This window comes from Rhinatrema bivittatum, chromosome 7 (genome assembly GCF_901001135.1).
Source record: "Rhinatrema bivittatum chromosome 7, aRhiBiv1.1, whole genome shotgun sequence".
Taxonomy (NCBI): Eukaryota; Metazoa; Chordata; class Amphibia; order Gymnophiona; family Rhinatrematidae; genus Rhinatrema; species Rhinatrema bivittatum.
In genome coordinates this window covers 313162826-313177453 of record NC_042621.1, presented here as the reverse complement: position 1 = coordinate 313177453, position 14628 = coordinate 313162826, and the positions used below count along the sequence as shown (strand labels likewise).

General features: G+C 47.1%; 1 protein-coding gene across 3 annotated transcripts in view; it reads right to left on the bottom strand.

Moving 5' to 3' along the window:
• ZRANB1 (zinc finger RANBP2-type containing 1) overlaps nucleotides 1-7746 on the bottom strand; it is a 309172-nt gene extending 301426 nt beyond the window's left edge. The window contains exon 1 of one of the 3 annotated variants that reach the window (XM_029610613.1): nucleotides 7595-7746. The gene's annotated coding sequence lies outside the window, so the exon portion shown is untranslated. The remainder of the gene's footprint in view (nucleotides 1-7594) is intronic. The other 2 variants (XM_029610615.1, XM_029610614.1) reach the window with 2 other exon arrangements.
• Nucleotides 7747-14628: the final 6882 nt, after the last annotated feature.

Sequence of the window (14628 nt, the reverse complement as noted above, 5' to 3'; positions counted from 1 at the left end):
AGACAAAAACTGATTTAACTGGACAGAACAGATAGTCCAAGATGGTCTTTTTCTGCCATCTTCTATTCTATTACGTTTCACCACCCTGACAAGCGTGCAGTTATATGATTCCATTGCTATATTGTTTCTCATCAAGCAAGCAATTTTTATCAGTAGAGATTCCAGAATGTGATTTGTTTCCTGCAGACCTTTTATTCTATTTAACTATATAACTATTTAACATATATAATGCCAGGCCACCACCAGCTCCATCTGTTCTGTCATTTCAATATATTTTGTATCTGGGTATCACAGTGTCCGATTAGTTATCCTCTTTTCACCAGTCTGAGTTGCTTATTACATCTACTCTTTGAAAGGGCCAGACAAAAACAACAGCATGAAAAGGCTGTCATGCATTCACTGTCTAGGGCCACATACTTCCAGTCAGAAAGTCACTCCCCCATACTGTCTCAGTCTAACATACTGCACTGTCCTGGTCAGTAGTGCATGTTGGGCTGTCAGGGACCATCAGTGCATGCAATGCAGCATTAGTGTGAATTATGAATATTTAGCATGCATTAGTGTGTTTGAGTCAGCCTGACCTACAGCAAATTTCTCCCTGAATATCCATTTCAATGTTCCTGTGGCAACATAGTGAGGACACCTCATGGACACACAATGCATCAGCAGCTGCTCCTCAAATGCTCTGCAAAGTGTTAATTTTCAGTCTGACAGACCGACCAACATACAAATGCTAGGTAATTCTATAGAGACAAAATCTTCATTTAGTGCCATATTATCTCCCTCACAAATCTTATGTTTTAGACTTCTTGCATTTGCATATGGACACCTAAATGTATTCTCTTTATTTCTATTCACAGCCCAATTATTAACAATTGAATCAGGTAATTTGGAATAAGCCACATGTCTGCTCTTCCCTTTAAATCCACCTTGACTGTATAGCTTTTTACAAATTCTTTCAGAATGCTCTCAGTTCCGTGCTTTAACCGTATCCTTTGAAGATACGTCACACTGAGGCAGATGCAATACCATGCACTCAGGCTAGTGCACAGGTTAACCCACGGTTGGACGTGTGTTCATAACCCCTTATGCAATAAGGGGATTAGGGCGTCCAAATCGCGCATAACTAATAGCGCTCATCACATGTAAATACCATGTTGATAAGCTATTAGCTATTACCCCCGATGCACACATTTTTACCCTCAAAAATGAATGCCAACCCTGGAGCTGGCGTTAAGTCTTGAGAAGCACCAAAAGTTAACAGAAAACCAGAAAATACTGCTTTTCTGTAGTTCCTCCGACTTAATATCTTGGCAACATTAAGTCCAAGGAACCAAAAAAAGGGGTAAGGTAAAAAAATAAATAAAATAAAAAGTCTTGCCGGCGGTCAGGTTAGGAAAAGAAACGCTCGTAAAACTGAGCATCCATTTTCCTAATCCATGCATAGCCGCTTCTCCCGGGCACTCGATGCCATGGACGCGCTAGGGACGCACAATTTATCCCTGGCATGTCCTTTTTGGCGTAGCGGCTCATTTGCCAATTGCATCGAGCACCCAGAAGTGCTTGTGTGTGCGCTAAAAAAAAGTGCGTCCAGTTTGGATGTACGTTTTTAAGCGCATCGGTACTACACTGGCCCGTTTGAAGTATATTACACTGAACTACTGTCAGCTTTCTCCCTTGACCTAGTTTCAAGACTACTCCTTTTTCATTGTTTACAGCAGCAGCTAGGTTTCATTCTGATTAATGAGGAACCCATTCCATGGAAACAGGATTCCCCTCTTCCTTGCATCATCTCATCCACACACTGAAATTCTGGGGTCCTGTGCCTGGAATGAAGAAGCATTTCTGAGAATTCTACCCTGGAGGTTCTGGATTTCAATCTCTTACTTAGAAGTCAAAATTTGGCATCAGCCCCTTCCTATGCCATGGCTACACTCATGTACTAACAGCACTTTCTAAAATTCTATCTACGTGGCACATGAGATCACCCACCTTCATATCACCAAGCAAGCCTCATATCCACCAGCCACCCAGTTATCTGCATTCCTAATGATCAAATTATCAACAGTCATATCCTTACCCTTCTGAGCACACAACTCTGGAGACATCTTGGTTAAGGCCAAGTCAGAGGGATAAAAAAGTTGGGAGAGATGAAGAGAACTGTTTAAGGTCAAAGAAGAAATAGGGAGAATAAAGGTTGGGGGAGAGATGGTTGAGATGATTTAGCGTTGGGAAAGAGATGAGGAGGAAAATCTAGACAGAGATGGAAATTAGTTTTAGGTGCTGGGAGAATGGGGGAATAATGAAGGTGGGAAGGATAGAGAAAACAGACAAAGTTGGGAGAAGAAAATAAGTGAGTTTGGGGAGAGAGGCAAGCGGGATAAACGTCAGATGAGGAAAAAGAGAATAAATATCACAGAGGGATGGGAGAGCACTGCGTATGTTTAGTAGTGTTAGAGAAATGATTAATATAGGTCAGGGAAAGATGGAGATAGAATAAAGGTCAGGAAAGGGAGGGAGCAAGGGTAAATTTGGAGACATTATGAAGGTCAGAGAAAGGATGAATGTTGGGAAAGATGATGAAGGGTGGATGAGAAAAGGTTAAAGATCGGGGGAAGAATAAAAGTGTGCAGGAGAGAAGGGTGGAATAATAAAGGTGAGGGTTAAAGGTTGGGAGGAGAGATTGGGGAAGTGATAAGGAGAGGGATAAAGTCAAGGATCTGAAGTGGAGTAGCCGCCTAGTAGTAAGAGCAGTGGGCTAAGAATCAGTAAAGCTAGGATTCAAATCCTGCCCTATCAGTGAGGCTCCTTGTGACCTTCATTCTCCACTGTCTGAGCTACAAACTTACAGGTCAATATTCAAAGAAGTTACACATATGTATGTGTAGCATTCTGTAGTAGCAATCTCCCAAAGCCATTCACCCACATTCAGAGCACTTAGCACAGGTAAAACCTACTGACGATTCAATGGCATCATATACTGTAGCAATTTCCAAGGGCCCTCTTAGACAGCTAAAGTGCATTTAAGCATTTAAATGCTTTTGAAAATCAAGCCCTTTGTAAACTCTCTGGAGAGGAGGAAAATACCTACACTACCTGAATGCAGTCTGCTTTGGCGTGGCTGACCAGTCACAAAAGGTGGGAAAAACAAATCAGAAATGAAATAAGATCAGGGATGAGAAGAGGTATGAAGGTCAGAGGGAGGAATGAAAGATAGGAAAAGATAGGAGAGAGAGATAAGATCACAGAAAAGACGTGAGCAAGTTAACTCTTGGTGAGAGGGATGGAGGATCAGGAATCTGATAAATCTCAGGAAGGGGAGGTATAAATGGATGAGGAATGACAGAGGGTTAAGCTTTGGAGGAGGGATGGGGAGAGAAATAAAGCTCAGGTGAAGGATAGGGAGCAGGATAATGATGACGAAATAGGAAAGGGAGAAGGATAAAGGTTGGATGAAGGATAAAGCTCAGGAAGAGGGAACAAAGGATGGGGAAGGATAAAGGATGAGGGAATAAGTGGGAGAGAACTAATGTTTGGGGGGAATGGGGGAGGGATAAAGGTTGGAAGAAGGATACAGAGAATAACGCTCAGGGATGGAGGTGGGGGAAAGATAGGGAGAGGGATAAAGTTTGGAGGAAGAAGGGACTGGTGAGGAGAGAGAAAGCTCAGAGGACATACAGTGAGGAACAAAGTTTGGGAAGAGGGATGGAAAGATGGGGTGGGAAAAGGTCAGGGAATGATAGGAAGGGGTTACAGTTCTGGGAGTAATGGGATAAAGAGCAGAAAAAGATCAGGAAGAGGGATGGGGAGGGATAAAGCAGGGGGAAATGATCGGGAGAGGGATAAAGATAGGAGAGTAAGAGGGATAGGGATAAAACACGGGGGTAGAATTAAGGTCAAGGAATGAGAGGGAGAGGAATATAAGAATAGGGGAAGGAACAATGAGGATGGAGAAGCAGGAAAGCTTGGGAAAAGGATCAAGAGAGGGATATTACTGAGATGGATGGAGGGCTGGAGAGAGAGAAAGTTAGGGGGAAGGATAGTGAGAGGGATAAAGGTGGGGAAGAGAGGGATGCGGAATGAAAAGGTTGCAGTAGAGAGAAGGATGAAGGAAGTTAAAGTTCAAAGGGAAGGGATGAGAGGAATGGAGCTCATGGAGAAGGATGGAAAACTGTGGGAGGGATAAAGGTCAAAGAATGATAAAGGACTAAAGTTCAAAGGGGAAAGGTAGAAGGATAAATATCAGAGGAAAGATAAGGGAGGGATAAGAGGGATAAAGAGTGGGGAAGAAATGGGGGAAGGAGAGGGAGAATAAAAACCAGAGGGATGGAGGGATAAAGCACAGGGAATGATAGAGGGATAAAGGTCGGGGTGAGGGATAGGAAAGGGATAAATCACAGGGAATGATAGAGGGATAAAGGTCGGGATGAGGGATGGGACAGGGATAAAGCACAGGGAATGATAGAGGGATAAAGGTTGGGATGAGAGATGGAGGGATAAAGCACAGGTAATGATAGAGGGATAAAGGTCAGGGTGAGGGATGGGACAGGGATAAAGCCCAGGGAATGATAGAGGGATAAAGGTCGGGGTGAGGGATGGAGGGATAAAGCACAGGGAATGATAGAGGGATAAAGGTCAGGGTGAGGGATGAGGGATAAAGCCCAGGGAATGATAGAGGGATAAAGCTTGGGGTGAGGGATAGGAAAGGGATAAAGCCCAGGGAATGATAGAGGGATAAAGGTCAGAGTGAGGGATGGAGGGATAAAGCCCAGGGAATGATAGAGGGATAAAGGTCGGGGTGAGGGATGGAGGGATAAAGCACAGGGAATGAGACAGGGATAAAGGTCAGGGTGAGGGATGGGACAGGGATAAAGCCCAGGGAATGATAGAGGGATAAAGGTCAGCGTGAGGGATGGGACAGGGATAAAGCCCAGGGAATGATAGAGGGATAAAGGTCAGGGTGAGGGATAGGAAAGGGATAAAGCCCAGGGAATGATAGAGGGATAAAGGTCAGAGTGAGGGATGGAGGGATAAAGCCCAGGGAATGATAGAGGGATAAAGGTCGGGGTGAGGGATGGAGGGATAAAGCACAGGGAATGAGACAGGGATAAAGGTCGGGGTGAGGGATGGAGGGATAAAGCACAGGGAATGATAGAGGGATAAAGGTCGGGGTGAGGGATGGAGGGATAAAGCTCAGGGAATGATAGAGGGATAAAGGTCGGGGTGAGGGATGGAGGGATAAAGCTCAGGGAATGATAGAGGGATAAAGGTCGGGGTGAGGGTTGGAGGGATAAAGCACAGGGAATGATAGAGGGATAATGGTCGGGGTGAGGGATAAAGCACAGGGAATGATAGAGGGATAAAGGTCGGGGTGAGGTATGGGACAGGGATAAATCACAGGGAATGATAGAGGGATAAAGGTCAGGGTGAGGGATGGAGGGATAAAGCACAGGGAATGATAGAGGGATAAAGGTCAGGGGTGAGGTATGGGACAGGGATAAATCACAGGGAATGATAGAGGGATAAAGGTCAGGGGTGAGGTATGGGACAGGGATAAATCACAGGGAATGATAGAGGGATAAAGGTCAGGGTGAGGTATGGGACAGGGTTAAAGCACAGGGAATGAGAGGGATAAAGGTTGGGGTGCGAGATAGAAAGATAAAGCACAGGGAATGATAGCGGAATAAAGGTCAGGGTGAGGGATGAGACAGGGATAAAGGTTGGGGTGAGAGATGGAGGGATAAAGCACAGGGAATGATAGAGGGATAAAGGTCAGGGTGAGGTATGGGACAGGGTTAAAGCACAGGGAATGAGAGGGATAAAGGTTGGGGTGCGAGATGGAAAGATAAAGCACAGGGAATAATAGAGGAATAAAGGTCAGGGTGAGGGATGAGACAGGGATAAAGGTTGGGGTGAGAGATGGAGGGATAAAGGCACAGGGAATGATAGAGGGATAAAGGTCAGGGTGTGAAGGGATGGAGGGGATAAAGTCACAGGGAATGATAGAGGGAAATAAATGTCGGTATGAGGGATGGGACAGGGATGAAAGCACAGGGAATGATAGAGGGATAAAGGTCGGGGTGAGGTGATGGACCAGGGGTAAATCACAGGGAATGATAGAGGGATAAAGGTCAGGGTGAGGTAAGGGGACAGGGTTAAGCAACATGGAAATGGAGGGGATAAGGGAAAGAAAGGTTCGGGGTGCGTAGAATGGACAAAATAAAAGCCACAGGATGATAGAGGAAGAAGGTCAGGGTGAGGGGATGAGACAGGGATATAAGGTTGGGGTGATGAGATGGAGGATAAAGCAAGGGAATGATAGAGGGATAAAGGTCGGGGTGAGGTATGGGACAGGGATAATCACAGGGAATGATAGAGGGATAAAGGTCAGGGCGAGGGATGGAGGGATAAGCACAGGGAATGATAGAGGGATAAAGGTCAGGGTGAGGGATGGAGGGATAAAGCACAGGGAATGATAGAGGGATAAAGGTCAGGGTGAGGGATGGAGGGATAAAGCACAGGGAATGATAGAGGGATAAAGGTCGGGGTGAGGGATGGAGGGATAAAGCACAGGGAAGATAGAGGGATAAAGGTCGGGTGAGGGATGGAGGGATAAAGCACAGGGAATGATAGAGGGATAAAGCACAGGGAATGATAGAGGGATAAAGGTCAGGGTGAGGGATGGAGGGATAAAGCACAGGGAATGATAGAGGGATAAAGGTCAGGGTGAGGGGATGGAGGGATAAAGCACAGGGAATTATAGAGGGATAAAGGTCAGGGTGAGGGATGGAGGGATAAAGCACAGGGAATGATAGAGGGATAAAGGTCAGGGTGAGGGATGGAGGGATAAAGCACAGGGAATTATAGAGGGATAAAGGTCGGGGTGAGGGATGGAGGGATAAAGCACAGGGAATGATAGAGGGATAAAGGTCGGGGTGAGGAATAGAGGGATAAAGATCGGGGTGAGGGATGGGACAGGGATAAAGGTCGGGGTGAGGAATAGAGGGATAAAGGTCGGGGTGAGGAATAGGACAGGGATAAAGGTCGGGGTGAGGAATAGAGGGATAAAGGTCGGGGTGAGGGATGGGACAGGATAAAGGTCGGGGTGAGGAATAGAGGGATAAAGGGTCGGGGTGAGGGATGGGACAGGGATAAAGGTCGGGGTGAGGGATGGGACAGGGATAAAGGTCGGGGTGAGGGATAGAGGGATAAAGGTCAGGGTGAGGGATGGGACAGGGATAAAGGTCGGGGTGAGGAATAGAGGGATAAAGGTGGGGGTGAGGGATAGGACAGGGATAAAGGTCGGGGTGAGGAATAGAGGGATAAAGGTCGGGGTGAGGGATGGGACAGGGATAAAGGTCGGGGTGAGGAATAGAGGGATAAAGGTCGGGGTGAGGGATGGGACAGGGATAAAGGTCGGGGTGAGGAATAGAGGGATAAAGGTCGGGGTGAGGGATGGGACAGGGATAAAGGTCGGGGTGAGGGATGGAAGACTCAGAGAGGGATAAAAGACAGAGGAATGATGGGGGAGAGATAAAGGTCGGGGAAACCTCAGTCACATCTCTCACATGCTCCCTCCCCTCCACCCCAGTACCTGCCGCCGCTCCCCTCAGAGAGCTGAGCTCCTGGCGCTGGCTTTCGCTGCGGTACCTGGGCTCCCGGGCATTGCTCCGGCTCCGCTCCGCTTTTCTTTAATGGCGGCCGCGGGCCTCCAGAGCAAAATAAACGAGACAGCCGCCGCGACGTCACACGTAACCCGGACCCTAGCACTACGCCCATTGGCTGAGCGCCGACAACCCGGTAGCCAACAGCGAGCCGCCTTCTTCCAGCCCCGGAGATGGTGACGTAATGATCACCTCTGTGTTTACCCGCTTCCAAGATGGAGGCGGCGGGGAGGGCCGGAGACTCCCGAGTGCCGCAGAGAAAGTCTCGCGGCGCGGGTTAGGTTGCGTCACAGGAACGGTGACAAAGCGGAGAGCAAAAACAGCAAAAGTCGCAGAGAGCAGCTCCCAAACTCCGAGAGACAGGGACGGAGAAGTTAGATAAGGTTACGCCCAGTCGAGAGATCTCGGCCTCATAGTGGATAACACATTGAAATCGTCGGTTCAGTGTGCTGCGGCAGTCAAAAAAGCAAAGGGAATGGTGAATAAAACGGAAAATGTCATAATGCCTCTGTATCGCTCCATGGTGAGACCGCACCTTGAATACTGTGTACAATTCTGGTCGCCGCATCTCAAAAAGGATATAATTGCGATGGAGAAGGTACAGAGAAGGGCAACCAAAATGATAAGGGGAATGGAACAGCTCCCCTATGAGGAAAGACTAAAGAGGTTAGGACTTTTCGGCTTGGAGAAGAGACGGCTGAGGGGGGATATGATAGAGGTGTTTAAAATCATGAGAGGTCTAGAACGGGTAGATGTGAATCAGTTATTTACTCTTTCGGATAATAGAAGGACTAGGGGGCACTCCATGAAGTTAGCATGGGGCACATTTAAAACTAATCGGAGAAAGTCCTTTTTCACTCAACGCACAATTAAACTCTGGAATTTGTTGCCAGAGGATGTGGTTAGTGCAGTTAGTATAGCTGGGTTTAAAAAAGGATTGGATAAGTTCTTGGAGGAGAAGTCCATTACCTGCTATTAAGTTCACTTACAGCTCGATCCAGTAAAGTCCGCGGGAGAGCGGACGAACGCCCGCTCTCCCGGCGCGCGCACCGGCCCCTCGCCGGTGCGCGCTATCCAGTATTTAAATGAGGCGACGCGGTGCAAACGGGGAAAAGGAGGCGCTAGGGACACTAGCGCGTCCCTAGCGCCTCCTTTTGGCCTGGAGCGGCGGCTGTCAGCGGGTTTGACAGCCGACGCTCAATTTTGCCGGCGTCGGTTCTCGAGCCCGCTGACAGCCACGGGCTCGGAAACCGGACGCCGGCAAAATTGAGCGTCCGGTTTTCGGCCCGACAACCGCGGGCCGAATTCAAAATTTTTTTTTTATTTTTTTTTTTACTTTTTTTTACTTTTGGGGACCTCCGACTTAATATCGCTATGATATTAAGTCGGAGGGTGCACAGAAAAGCAGTTTTTACTGCTTTTCTGTGCACTTCCCTGGCGCCGGAAGAAATTAGCGCCGACCTTTGGGCGGCGCTAATTTCTTAGAGTAAAATGTGCGGCTTGGCTGCACATTTTACTTACTGGATCGCTAGGGAATACCTAATAGGGCCCTCAACATGCATTTGCATGTTGAGGGCGCTATTAGGTGCCGCGGGCGGGCCGCGTGTTTTCCTCCCCTTACTGAATAAGGGGTAAGGGAAAACACGCGTCCAGAGCAGGGTGACAGTGCGCTCCGACGGAGCACACTTTACTGGATCGAGCTGTTAGAGAATAGCCACTGCTATTACTAGCATCAGTAGTATGGGATAGACTTAGTTTTTGGGTACTTGTAGCCACTGTTGGAAACAGGATGCTGGGCTTGATGGACCCTTGATCTGACCCGGTATGGAATGTTCTTATGTAAAAGATTTATTATACTGATTGATGGACCCATCGTCTTTTCTGCCCGGTGTTTGCTCTTTAGTGCATCCATGTCCATTGTGAATGCAGGTTCTGTTAAGAATTTTTCAAAAACCTGTTGAGGAGTTGGAGGACAACAGCATGAAGTGTCTCAAAACAGATATGACATCAATAAAAACACTTAACTACTGAGGGTAAAACCCTGAGTAACGCTGTCACCTTGATAACCTACATTCTCAAGCGACTGAGCATAAGCGAGAGCATATCACCACCATCAAAATAGTGCTGATTGAGGATTATACCTTTCTCTAACCCATTCAGGCACTCACCCATGACTTCTTTAGAGAATCAAACAACAGCATTAGTAATTTAATGAAAGAACATATCCAGACTTATTTGTTGCCCCAGATGTCATTACAGACACTTTTGTAATGTCTATCCAGATCGCTTATCATATGGGTAATGCTATACCTCTGTATGTGGATATTGAGAATACAGAGTTTACCTATGTTTTAAATTTGACTTTCATTTTACCTGAGAATATTTACCACATAAGTCATTTTATGAAGGCCATCCACCATTTTGGTCACCCTTCGCTGGACCACCTCCATCCTGTCTTTCTCTTTTTTGAGATTATGGGCTCCAGCACTGAACACAGTATTCCAGCTGAGGCCTCACCCAAGCCCTGTACAAGGGGATTATCACCTCCTTTTTTTACTGGTTATTCCTCTCAGCTAAAGCCAGAAGAATGCTGGGCTGCACAATCACCTTGGCACATTGTTTTGCTGACTTCAGATCATTCGACACTGTCACGCCCAGATCTCTCTCCTGCTCCATGCACACCAGCCCTTCACCCCCCATGAACTACCATTCTTTTGGATTTCCACACCCCATATCCATGACTCTGCACTTCTTGGCAGTGAATCTCAGCTGCCATATCTGCGATTCAATGCCAAGAAGGGGAGAGTCATGCACGTCTTGACATTGAATAAGGACTTGGGCAGACAATTCGAACCTGTGTGTAGATACACCTGCCATTTTGGCATATGAAAGTGACAACCCACAGCAATATTTAGTTCCCAATTTAGGTCTGTGCCAACAAACAAAGGGCATACTTTGGATACTACAGACGCTCTGCCAATGTCCAAGAGACATGTAAGATTACAATGACAAAGTATGATGAATTCTATGAAACCAAGATTGCTATTGTAAACAATGTTTGGTTAGCACCCAGAGCCCGCGGAAGCACTAGGCAAACAAGGCCTGGGCATAGGGTGCCAAGCATTATGGGGCGCAGTATACCGAGGGGAGGTCAGGGGGAGCCAATGGCCCCAGGCACAGGGCCATAGGAGGGCGTTGATGGCCGACATGGGAGGCCCATGCCACTGGTGGACCGCATCTCACCAGCAGGTGAGCAGGGAACTACAGCAGGAAGATCGGCAGGGCCATGGTGGAGCTTATCACACCACGGCCTAAAGAAAAAGGTCACATTCAAACCTGCAGGTGTTCCTCCTCCTTCCTGCCTGCGCAGCCCCAGAAGAAAAACATTGCTGGAGCCGCATGGGCAGGAAGGAGGAGGAGCATCTGCTGTGTACAGAAGAGCAGCATTAATGGGCTGCTGCATATCCGAAGTTGCAGTGGCGCGAGAAGAGGAGGCAGCCTGGTAGCACGGCCACTGCAGATCCCACATCGCGGGCGGCCCGAGGAGATCGGGGCTGCCGCAGAGCCTATCATGTGGCAACCCACAGGTGAGAGAGAGGCTGAGGGCCTGTAGAGTGTGTGTGTATATGAGATGAGTTGAGAGACTGTGTGGGGGTGTGAGGACCTGAATGTTTGGAGAGACAGCATGTGAGAGCCTCTGTGTGAGAGGGACAGCATGTGACAGTGATACCCTGTGCTTGAGCAAGACATGTGGGAATGAGAGTCTGTGTGTGTGAGAGTGAGACAACATGTGCACGAGAGAGACTATGTATATATGAGAGAGAGCATGTAAGAGCTGTGCCTACGTGAGACTACATGTGAGTGTGAGAGCCTGTGCGTGTGTGTGTATATGTGTGAGAGACAGCGTGTGAGAATGAGAACCTGATTGTGTGTTTGAGGGAAGAAGACAGATGGAGAGAAAAGAAATAGAAAGAAGACCCTGTAAAAGGAATTGGCAAAAAAAAAAGGTAGAAAAAAAAGCCTGTGACCAACCGATTAGAAAACCAAGATCAGACAGCAAAGGTAAAAAAAAATTAAAAAATTACCTTTTAGTGATTGGCACATGTAATCTTTGGGAATGTGCAAGAGTAGCACTTTCTCTATGCGGATCTCACAGTGTATGAGATCAACATGGAGGAAGTAGAAGCCCGCAAATATTTAATACCGCGGGGCCTGCACAAAGGAGGCAGCAGAACAGACTTCAGTGCCAGTAGCAGCAATCTGCGCCTCCCCAAATTTTTATTTATTTATTTATTTAACAGCTTTTAATATATCGGTGTTCGTGCAAGCACATCACGCCGGTTTACAATAAACTTGAGAAGGAGGAAATTACAATAAACAGGGAATGGGGGATGGAGCAGGAGCGAAAAAGGGGGGGGGGGGGAGAGGGAGAAAAGGTGAAAGGAGGAAAGACAGCAGCTGAGAAAGGTAAAAGGAACGTAGCAGTATTTACATGAGAGGTTGATTAACGGTTAAGCATTGCTGCTTAATTACAGCGGTTAAAAGCTTAATTACAAAAGTTATGGTAGGTTATATTGATAACTTATTTTAAACAATTAAGAACATATGTATAGCATATTTGCTTATTTACATCAATTATAGCAGGTAATAAAAGGTAGCTTAATTTAGGTTTTTTTAACACAGGTTGAGTGTTTTAACTTGAGTTACAGTGGATATCCACATGGCATCCACATGGCATCAGTGACAGCAGCAGCAGAGGAATGAGAGAGGCTCTGAGGCTGCTGGCAAAAGAAAGAGAGGGGGGGGGTGTCTGCAAGTGTATGAATAGGAGTCTGCCTGGGGGTGTTTGTGTGTGAGAATGAATGAATAGGAGTCTGCCTGGGGGTGTGTGTGTGTGAGAATGAATGAATAGGAGTCTGCCTGGGGGTGTATGTGTGTGAGAGAATGAATAGGAGTCTGCCTGGGGGTGTATGTGTGTGAGAGAATGAATAGGAGTCTGCCTGGGGGTGTTTGTGTGTGAGAGAATGAATAGGAGTCTGCCTGGGGGTGTTTGTGTGTGAGAGAATGAATAGGAGTCTGCCTGGGGGTGTTTGTGTGTGAGAGAATGAATAGGAGTCTGCCTGGGGGTCTGTGTGTGAGAATGAATGAATAGGAGTCTGCCTGGGGGTGTATGTGTGTGAGAGAATGAATAGGAGTCTGCCTGGGGGTGTTTGTGTGTGAGAGAATGAATAGGAGTCTGCCTGGGGGTGTATGTGTGTGAGAGAATGAATAGGAGTCTGCCTGGGGGTGTTTGTGTGTGAGAATGAATGAATAGGAGTCTGCCTGGGGGTCTGTGTGTGAGAATGAATGAATAGGAGTCTGCCTGGGGGTGTATGTGTGTGAATGTATGGGTGCCTGCCTAAGGCTGTATCTGTGTATGAGAGCAAATGGGAGTCTTCCTGGGGTCTCTCTGTGTGAGAATAGGTGCCTGCCTTTGTGTGGTGTATGTGTGTGAGAATGAATGAATGTGTGCATGTCTGGGGGTTGGAGAGGGAGCGATGTGAGAATGAATAGGAGTTTACCTGGGGGTGTATGTGTGTCAATGCATGGGTGCCTGCCTGAGGCTGTATCTGTGTATGAGAATGAATGGGTGTCTTCCTAGGGTCTGTCTGTGTGTGGTATATGTGTGTAAGAGAATGAATTGGTGCCTGCCTGGGGGTCTGTGTGTGAGAATGAATGAATGGGAGCCTGCCTGGGGGTGTATGTGTGTGAATGTATGGGTGCCTGCCTGAGGATGTGTCTGTGTATGAGAATGAATGGGTGTCTTCCTAGGGTCTGTCTGTGTGTGGTATATGTGTGTAAGAGAATGAATTGGTGCCTGCCTGGGGGTCTGTGTGTGAGAATGAATGAATGGGAGCCTGCCTGGGGGTGTATGTGTGTGAATGTATGGGTGCCTGCCTGGGGGTGTATGTGTGTGAATGTATGGGTGCCTGCCTGAGGGTGTGTCTGTGTATGAGAATGAATGGGTGTCTTCCTAGGGTCTGTCTGTGTGTGGTATATGTGTGTGAGAGAATGAATTGGTGCCTGCCTGGGGGTCTGTGTGTGAGAGAATGAATTGGTACCTGCCTGGGGGTCTGTGTGTGAGAGAATGAATTGGTGCCTGCCTGGGGGTCTGTGTGTGAGAATGAATGAATGGGAGCCTGCCTGTGGGGTGTATATGTGTGAATGTATGGGTGCCTGCCTGAGAGTGTGTCTGTGTATGAGAATGAATGGGTGTCTTCCTGGGGTTTGTATGTGTGAGAATAGGTGCCTGCCTGTGTGTGGTGTATGTGTGTGTGAGAATGAATTGGTGCCTGCCTGGGGGTGTATGTGTGTGAATGTATGGGTGCCTGCCCGAGGCTGTATCTGTGTATGAGAATGAATGGGAGTCTTCCTAGGGTCTGCCTGTGTGAGAATAGGTGCCTGCTTGCCTGAGTGTGTGTGTTTATGTGTATGTTAGGGAGCCAATGAGAGTGAGAGCATGTGTGTGTATGAGAGAATCCAGGGGAATGAGAGCTTGTGTGTGGGGGGAGAGAGGGTCTTAGAGCCTGAGAGTGTGTCAATGTCTGTGAGAGAGAGGGAGGTTATGGTGGGTATAAGTGCATGTATGTGTGTGTCTGTGACAGTGTGTGTGTGAGAGAAAGAATGAACATGTGAGTATGTGTGAGAGAGAGGAGAAAGTTTGTGCACTCCCCTAACCTAATACTCTACAATTTCAGAGTGACTGGAAATCAAGAGTTCCCAGGCATGGACAGCAGGGGCTTTTTAAAATCCTTATTAGTTTTAATTACTGGGTGTTATTTGTTATGTATGCTCTTTTGAAATATATTATTGGTGCTTGGGAAATTTTTAAAAAATGTATTTGATTTTAATTAATCAAAATTATTCTCTTTATCAGTAGTTTTAAAATATTCTTTTATTAGAATGGTTTTACTATTATAACTGA